We start from the raw sequence: 9452 nt of genomic DNA, 5'->3' as shown, positions 1-9452 counted from the left end.
ATTGAGTATGTGTTTTGGTATTTTTTTATGCTTTCTTATTGCTTTCAGGTAGATGTGATCAGGATGTGGGCTTCTCTTTTCACTCTTCCTATTGCTTAACTCAGAGTAACTTTCCTAGGTGTTGTATGCCTCCCTGGTATATGGCAGTTGGTATTTGTTCTTGCTTGGGTTTTGGTGTTTTATAGAGTGTGATTGTAGCTTAACTATATGGCAGCAGTTGCTGACTCTTCTTGGGTAATATATGTTGAGAATGAGTCTCCCAAAGGTAGAATGGGGAGCATAAAATAGCAAAACAGCACCAGCAAAAAAACAAAAAAACAAAAACCCCAAACCCAAACAACAACAACAACAAAACTAGACTGAATACTGCAGTCTATAATCACAGAAAAGGGAGAGGGGAGAGAGAAGGGAAAAAAACATCTGTAGCCTAATATGAGTATGACTTTAATGCCATCTCTCTTCAGCTTCTTGCTTTCAAAGCTGCCGGGGAGATTTCAAGATGCCAGTGTTGGTTGTTATGCTATACCTCAGGCTCTAATTTAATTTTCGGCCTATTTTGTTTTTAAATTCTCTTTCCCTTTCTACAGCCCTGTTCTGGCATTTCCCGAATTAAAAAATAAACACGAAAATGCATTATCTTTTAATGCCTCCCCCCATGTTCCTGTAAATAGTAAAAATGCTGAATATCTTCTGATAGCCTATTTGGCCACAGTTCCCCCATTTATGGTTTTACAAATGATGTGGTGTTCCAAAATCATTCTTGAACTATAGCTCATTCTGTTAAACATTGGGGTACCAGTTCTAATGGTATTGTCGATAGTTTCCAAAAAGTGAGGATGGTAACTGCGTTGAAGGCAACTGGAGGGATCTTCAGTATACTGAGGACCATTGGGAAACTGTGCAGAGGTAAATCTTGTCAATAAGATAGCAGCTCCTTCGATTAAAGCTGGAAGAATACCACCCATTGCAGCTGACTCAACCATAGCCACAGGTCTATATTTTGCTGCCAGTATGGCTCCTGTTAAGGCACTGCATTGTCCTGGAGTTCCAGGGATCTTCTTTGCCTCAGACTTGAACCATACTACAGTCAATCATGGAAAACAGACCACTCCAAAGTGCAAAGCTGCCTCCTAACTGTGGAGCCCTGGTTTTAATGGCTGTCAAGCTTCCAAGTGGTCTGTGATTGACTCCCACTGGAGAATTCCGAAAACCCATTGATTGCTTGAAAGATACCACCACCTATGGTTCCCATAGTAAAGGCCCCACCACAGTCATTCACAATTTTCCAGAGGCAAGGTTCTCGTGCGTACTCCTCCATCTTGACTAGAGCTCCACGAGCGATGCCAGGGAAAACTCTGTATGATAGTATTTTGCAAGACAAATGATGTATTCATTGAAAATACCAGTTTTTAAACAACATAAACCAAGACTAAACACATGGACTTCACTGGATGGAATGTGCAGATATCAAATTGACGACATCTGTGGGAAGAGACAGTGGAAAAGCTCCATATCATCAGTCAAAACAAGACTGGGGCAAACTTTGAAACAGACCATCAATTGCTTATACGCAAGTTCAGGATAAAGCTGAAGAACATTTAAACAACTCCCTATGAGTAAAAATATGACAGTGAACATGAATTTAGAGACAGTCTCAAGAACAAATTTCAAGTAGTAGACACTAATGACTGTAGACCAGACGAGTTGTGGATGACACTAAGAACAGCATGCAGGAAGAAAGTAAAAGGTAATTAAGAATTCAAGAAAGAGGGAAAAGACCAAAATGGATGTCAGAAGAGACTCTGGAATTTGCTTTCCAATATGGAGATACTAAAACAAATGAAAGAAATGAGGAGGTAACAGAAATTTTCAAAGGGCAGCTAGAGAAGACAAAGTCAAATATTATAATGAAATGTGCAAAGACCTAGAGTTATGAAACCCAAAGGGAAGAACATGCTCAGAAATTCTAAAGGTGAAAGACATGAAGAAAAATTTCAATCCTTGACTTGCAATGCTGGATTCTATGGGAAGTGTACTGAATGATGCAGAAAACATCAAAAGAAGATGGAAGGAATATATAGGCACAGTATTCAAAAGAAATGGTTGATGATGTTCAGGTATTTCAACATGTAAGATATGATCAAGAGCCAATGGTTCTGAAGGAAGAAGTCCAATGTGCACTGAAAACACTGGCAAGGAACAAGACTCTGGGAATTGATGAAATACAAATTGAAATTTTTCAACAAACTGATGCAGCAGTGGAAGCACTAACTCATCTATACCAAAAAATTTGGAAGAGAGTTACCTGGCCAATTGATTGGAAGAAATCCATATTTGTGCCCATTCCAAAGAGCGGTAACCCAGCAAAATGCAGAAATGTGTAAAAATATTATTATCACATGAAAATAAAATTTTGCTAAAGATAATTCAAAGATGGCTACAACAGTACACTGGCAGAGAACTGACAGAGGTTTATACGGGATTTAGATGAGGATGTGGGACTAAGGATGTCATTGCTGACGTCCAGTGGATCTTAGCTGAAAGCAGAGAATATCAGAAAGATGCTTATCTGTGCTTTATTGATGATGCAAAGGCTTTCAATTGTGTGGATCATGACAAGATTTGATTAACACTGCAAAGAATGGGTATTTCAGAACACTTAATTGTGCTCAAAAGGAACCTGTATGAAGGCAGTCATTTGAACAGAACAAGGGGACACTGAATGGTTTAAAATCAGGGAACATGTATACCGGATTGTATTCTTTTATCATATTTATTCAATCTGTATGCTGAGCAAATAATCTGAGAAGATGGATTATATGAAGAATGTGACATCAGGATTACAGGAAGACTCATTAAAAACCTGTGATATGCACAGGATACAACCTTGCTTGCTGAAAGCTAAGTGGACTTAAAATACTTACTGATGGAGATTTGGTATGGATTGCACCTCAATGTAAATAAAACAAAAATCCTTACCACTGGATGATTAAATAACATTATGATAAATGAAGAAAAGATTGAAGTTGTTGTCAAAGACATAATTTTTCTTGAATTCACTATCAGGATTAGTGGAAGCACAGTCAAAAAATTAAATAATGTATCGCATTAGGCAAATCTGAGGCACAAAACCTCTCCAAAGTGTTCAAGAGCAAAGATACCAGTTTGAGACTAATGTGCTCCTGACCCAAGCCTTGGTCCTTCCAATAGCCTCATATGCATGTGAAAGTTGTCTAATGAAAACGGAAGACCGCAGAAGAATTGATATGCTGGAAAAGAATATTAAAAGTACCATGGAGTACCATAAGAAGAAACAAATCAGTGTTGGAAAAGTACCACCAGATTACTCCTTTGAAGCCAGGATGGCAAGACTTTGTTTCTCATACTTAGGATATATTATCACATAGGACCAGTCCCTGGAGAAGGACTTCATGGTTAGTAAAGTAGAGGGTCCGTGAAAAAGAGGAAGTCCCCCAATGGGATGGATTGGCACAGTGGCAATAGCAATGGGCTCAAGCATAACAACTGTGAGGATGGTGCAGGACAAGGCAGTGTTTCGTTCTGTTGTGCATAGGGTCACTATGAGTTGTAACTACTCAACAACACCTAAGAATAACAACAAGATGCATGCTACTTTAACTTCTCTGAAATCAGGATGCATCTTTCACCTGATGGTGTATTCCAAATTCCAGTCACTGTTTTAGCTTTTTAGAGAATTGGAATGTTCTAAGCAGAGGGTACGCCTGACCCAATCCATGGTATCTTCAATAACCTCATATGCAGCAAAAGCTGGACAGTGAATAAGGAAGACCATAGAAGAATTGATGATTTTGAGTTATGGTATTGGAGGAGAATATTGAAAGTGCCATGGGCTGCCAAAAGAACCAATAGATCTGTGTTGCAAGAAGTGCAGCCAGAGTGGTCCTTGGAGGCCACGATGGCCAAACTTCGTCTCTCATACTTCAGACATATTGTCAGGAGGGACCAGTCTCTGGAGAAGGATATCATGTTTGCTAGGGTAGAGGGTCAGAGAAACAGAGAAAGGCCCCCAGCAAGATGGATTGGCAAAGTGGTAGCATCAATGGGCTCGGGCATGGCAACAATTGTAAGGTTGGCCCAGGACTTAGCAGTGTTTTGTTCTGTTGTGCATAGGGTCGCTATGATTTGGTACTGACTCAATGGCACCTAACAACAACAACAACAACAAGCAGAGGTGTTTGAGTTGGTTGGGAACTTACTGGAACACAGAGAAGTCAAATGAAGATAAAATACTTCCTGTTGGAGTGAGTAAGCTTGCCTTCAGAGCAGCAAACAGGTTCTGAGGTCTTTTCTGTTAGAATAAGCTCTATGATGGTAAGGATTTGTCTATCTATCTCCCTTGTTGTAGCATCATCTAGCCTTATACACAGGGCATGCTTAGTAGCTGATTGTTGAATGATTTAATGAAAACTCTGAATTTGCTTCCTCATAGCAACTCAGACCCTCTTTCACCATCCCCAGTAACTTTTCACAAGTGCAATCTCCTTCCTGTGATTATTGGCAACCTTGTTAGACTTTGCTAGAGGACCCACGGCTTCAGTGTTTAGCCTGGAAGGGATCAAAAGACCAAGTCACACTTATTTTACCAGGATTCTTATATCAGTCTGCCTGGTAAAATGAGAAAGGACAAAACATGTGGCCACTGAAAATCAAATACCAATTTACACTTTTAAAACGACATAGTTCCATCATCATTATATTAGATTTCAAGGACTGCTGTAACAAACTTCCACAAACTGAGTTACTTAAAGTAACATAAAATGATTCACTTATTATTCTGGAGATGTAAAGTTCAAAATGAAGATGTCAGCAGGGTTGGTTCCTACTGGAAGCTCTGAGGGGAGGATCTCCTCCATGCCTTTCTCTTAGATTCTGGAGTTGCTGGCAAACCTTGGCATTCTTGGCTTACATCTGTATTACTCCAATCTCTACCTTTATTGTTACATGTATTCTCCCTATGTCTCTATCTTGTCTCTTCTTATGTTAAGGAAACCCATTTCCAGTATGACCTCATCTTAGTTTAACTAGTTCCATCTGAAATGACTCTATTTGCCAGTAAAGTTACAGTCTGAGGTTCCTGAAGAACATGCATTCAGGAACACTGGATATACTATTCAACTTAGTATAATCATCATGGACCATGTGTCAAATAAAACCCTTTAGTAGTATGATCAATGAATCACAGTTATAAGTCCTTTTTGATTCATATAATAATCGCATTGCTGCTGTTGTTAGGTGCCATCAACCTATGCACAAAAGCAAAAAACACTGCCCAGTCTTGCACCAACCTCACAATTATTGCTACACTTGAATCCATTGCTGCCGCCACTGTATCAATCCATCTAGGTGGGGGTCTTCCTTTTTTTTTGCTGACCCTCCACTTTACCAAACACTGTCCTTCTCCAGGGACTGATCCCTCTGGATAATATGTCTGAAGTATGAGAGATGAAGTCTCCCTATTTCTGGTTTCTAAGGCGCGTTCTCTATGTACTTCTTCCAATACAAATTTGTTTGTTCTTTGGCAGTCCATGGTATTGTTAATATTCTCCTCCAACACTATAACTCAAATTTATCAATTCTTCTACAGTCTTCTTTATTCATTGTACAACTTTCACATGCATATGAGGCTATTGAAAATATCATGGCACCATCGTCCTCAAACTGATACCTTTGCTCTTGAGAACTTTAAAGAGGTCTTATGCAGCCGATCTTGATCATATGCTACCTCTTGAAATGATTGAACATTGACCAATCGGATTCCTTCCATCTTCTTTTGGTACTTCTTATATCATTCAATATTTTGCCCATAGGATCCTTCAAAATTTCAAGTTGAGAGTTGAATATTTTCTTCCTTTCTTTCAGCTTAAGAAATGCTGAGTGTGATCTTCCCCTTGGGTTTTCTAACTCTAGGTCTTTGCACATTTCATTATAATATTTGACATTGTCTTCTTGATCTGACCTTTGAAATTTTCTGTTTAGCTTTCACCTTATCATTTCTTTCATTTGCTTTAGCATCTCCATGCTGGAGAGGATGTTTCAGAGTCTGTTCTGAAATCTTTCCTTCTTTTTTGTCTTCTTAATGACTTTTTGCTTTCTTCCTGTGTGCTGTTCTTGATGTTATCCCTCAACTCTTCTGGTTTTTGGTCATTAGGGTCTCATCAAATTTATTCTTGAGATGATATCTAAATTCAGGTAAGGTATATGTACAAGATCATCTTTTGACTTCCATGGACTTGTTTTAATTTTCTTCAGCTTCAGCCTGAACTTGCATATGAGCAATTGCTTGTCTGTTTCAGTCTGCCTCTGGCCTTGTTTTGACTGATGATATGGAACATTTCCACCATCTCTTTCCACAGATGTAGTCAATTTGATTTCTGTGTATTTCATCTGGTGAGGTCCATGTGTACAGTCGTCTCTTATATTGTTTAAAAAAATGTATTTGCAATGAAGAAGTCATTGGTCTCACAAAATAGTATCATGTAATCTCTAGCATTGTTTCTATCACCAAAGCCATATTTTCCAACTACTGCTCCTTCCTCTTTGTTTTCAACCTTATCATTCCAATCACCAGTAATTATCAATGCATCTTGATTGCACATTTGATCAATTTCAGACTAAAGAAGTCGGTTGAATTCTTCAATTTCATTGTCACTGAGTTTAGTGTTTGGTACATAAATTTAATTAATAGTTGTATTAACTAGTTTTCCTTGTAAGCATATGGATATTTTCCTATCACAATGTTGTACTTCAAGACAGCTCTTGAAATGTTTTTTTTTTTTTTTTTTTAATGTTTTGTGATGAATGTGATACCATTCATCTTTAATTTCATTCTAGGCATAGTAAACCTTGTGATCAATGGCTTATATGAACACTTTGTATATAATCAGTGTAAATTCCCATTTGACACCTTGCCCATTAAACTTTACATTTCATGGGTACAGAGTTCATGAGAATAGAGACTTCAGTAAGTTTGTGGAAAAATTCTATTATATTACTCATGAGCAGCCACCTAAGGTGCAACTATTGGTCTCTCCCTACCTGGAGGAAAGAAGAATGATGGAAATCAAAGATGAATGGAAATAATTAGTCGAGTGAACCAGTGAACACATGAGTATCAGTCTCCATGACTCTAAGAGCAGAACTAGATGGTGCCCTGCTATCACTACCAATGACTCTGGAAAGGCTCACATAAGAAGGCACTGGGTAGAGTGGGAGAAAAATGTGAAACAAGACTCAAAATCATAAGACCAGGGTTACTGGTCTCATATAGTCTGGCAGATCCCCAAGACTATGGCCCTTAGTCACCTTTCAAGTTTGGAACTGAATCCATCCCTGAGGCCCATTTGTCAATCAAATAATAGACAGGTCTATAAGGAGAACAATAACACTAGGGAGATGGACACACCTTACAATAATCAACCATTTGAGACCAAAAGGGCAACATTTACCCAAGGACAAAATTCAGAGGGTCAGGAAAGAAGGGTGAATGGAAACAAAAATGAGGGAGGAAATGGCATAAGTGATGCTCCACTGAGGGGGTTGCAACCAACGAGATGAAATAAAATGTGTATGATTTATTGAATGGAAAACCGATGATCTGCTCTGTAAACTACTCAATTCACAATAAGAAGTTAAAAAAATTCCATTGTCTTTGAATTCCATTTTCCCATGAGCTTAGTAAGTCTATGTTAGCCTTTCTGCTACGTGAAGGAATACATTGTGGCACTGAGGTAACAATACTGGGAGTGGTGGGAGATGGCAACAGTGGAATTGAGGACTGCAGTGAGTTCAAATCCTGGCTCTACCATTAACTCACTGAGTAATCTGAGATAATTTATATTACAACCCTTGGACTCAATATCTTCATTTGTAAAATGGGGCTTACTTTGGTACCTATTCCACCAGGGTTTTCATGGGAATTATGTTAGAGAACAAATGGGACTGCATACTGGACATATCCAAAGTACTCAATGCATGCCAGCTACTATTGTTATTAGTATACTACTAATAACTAATACAAATGCTAATAATCAGGCCTCTACTGAATTATTACATCTGTGACTAGAACTTCTATTTTATCTTCTTGGTCCCTTTAGGATTTTGTGATGGTTGTTTTAATTCATTTGTGAGATTTTCATTTGCTAGATTGCCCAAATACCACAGCTTTTCTAAGGGCAAAGGGAGAGAACTCAAAAAGGTAAGTGTATGTGGTTGTGGATGGCATTGGTGATGGGGGATGCGGGGTGACGGAGCAAGCTTGGCTCTGCTGAACATAAATAATCAATAAATGAAATGGACAGATTCATAAAAGGTACAGGCACTGCTGGGTGAGCTGTTTAGAATGGTGCCAAGAAATGCATCTTTTCCATTACTCATGTTGGACGCCAGTATTTCTTCCAACATCACCCTTGGACCAGTAGAGTAACCTGGGAGTTGCAAGGTCATGTCATGCCCCACTGAACTTACTGTTTATCTGAGGGGTATTTTGGGGTTAAAATATCTGACATAAACCTAGGAACTAATTTTGTTTTTTCCTTTTAAAGGAACGAAAACAAATGTATTTAACCATGAGAATTTATTGATCCACTGAATATTTTTTGTATCCCTACTATATACCAGATGCTTTTCTAAGCTCTATGGGCTCAACAGTGAATAAAAAAGGGATCCAGCCCCCACCTGTGTAGTGCTGGGTTTCTTAGAGAGGATCTCAATATTAAACAATGCTAACTGTAGTATGTGCCAAGGAGCCCTGGTGATGTAGTGGGTTTTGTGCTGCTAACCATAAGGTCACCAGCCATTCCGCAGGACAACGAGCAGGTTTTCTGTGCCTGTAAGGATCTACAGCCCTAACTCAATAGCCATTGGTTTGTTCTAGTTTGTGGTAGGTGCTACAAGGTTGTTGGGCTTAGAGGAACTTCTTCTGAGGACTTGGAGTGGTAAGTGACCAGCTGAGAGGCAGACACCCTTACAAAGGGTTATGAGGATTCCAGGTGAGAGATGGTGGGGAGGTGGACTTAGAGGTGGTGGTAGCTGTGAGGAAGAGTCAGTGGAACTGGAAATATTGAAAAGGTTGACTTGATAGATTGGCAAATCATTGGAAATGGAAGCTGAGAAGGCTATCAGCAGATACTAGGGTTTGAAGTCTGTTTGTTGTTTTTTCTGAGATGGCAACATGAGAAGGGAAGTAGGTTTGGCTGGAGGATGCATAGCAAGCATTCAGTTTTGGAGCAAGTAGGGATATTATGTGGTGGTTGTGGTGGTGGTATGCTGTGGAGTAGGTTATGACTCACAGCGACCCTGTTTAGGGTTTCTGAGACTATAAATTTTTATAGGCGCAGAAATCCTTATCTTTCTCCTGCAGAACCACTGATAGTTTCCATCTACTGACTTTGAGATTGTTGTTGTTGTTGTTA

At 39.1% G+C, this 9452-nt stretch overlaps 1 pseudogene; it reads right to left on the bottom strand.

Annotated features, from left to right (window-relative positions):
• Positions 1-801: 801 nt before the first annotated feature.
• On the bottom strand, positions 802-1318 carry LOC102841863 (annotated as a pseudogene).
• Positions 1319-9452: the final 8134 nt, after the last annotated feature.

Source organism: Chrysochloris asiatica, unplaced genomic scaffold (assembly GCF_000296735.1).
Source record: "Chrysochloris asiatica unplaced genomic scaffold, ChrAsi1.0 scaffold00087, whole genome shotgun sequence".
Classification (NCBI taxonomy): Eukaryota; Metazoa; Chordata; class Mammalia; order Afrosoricida; family Chrysochloridae; genus Chrysochloris; species Chrysochloris asiatica.
This window is presented reverse-complemented; position numbering and strand designations above follow the sequence as displayed.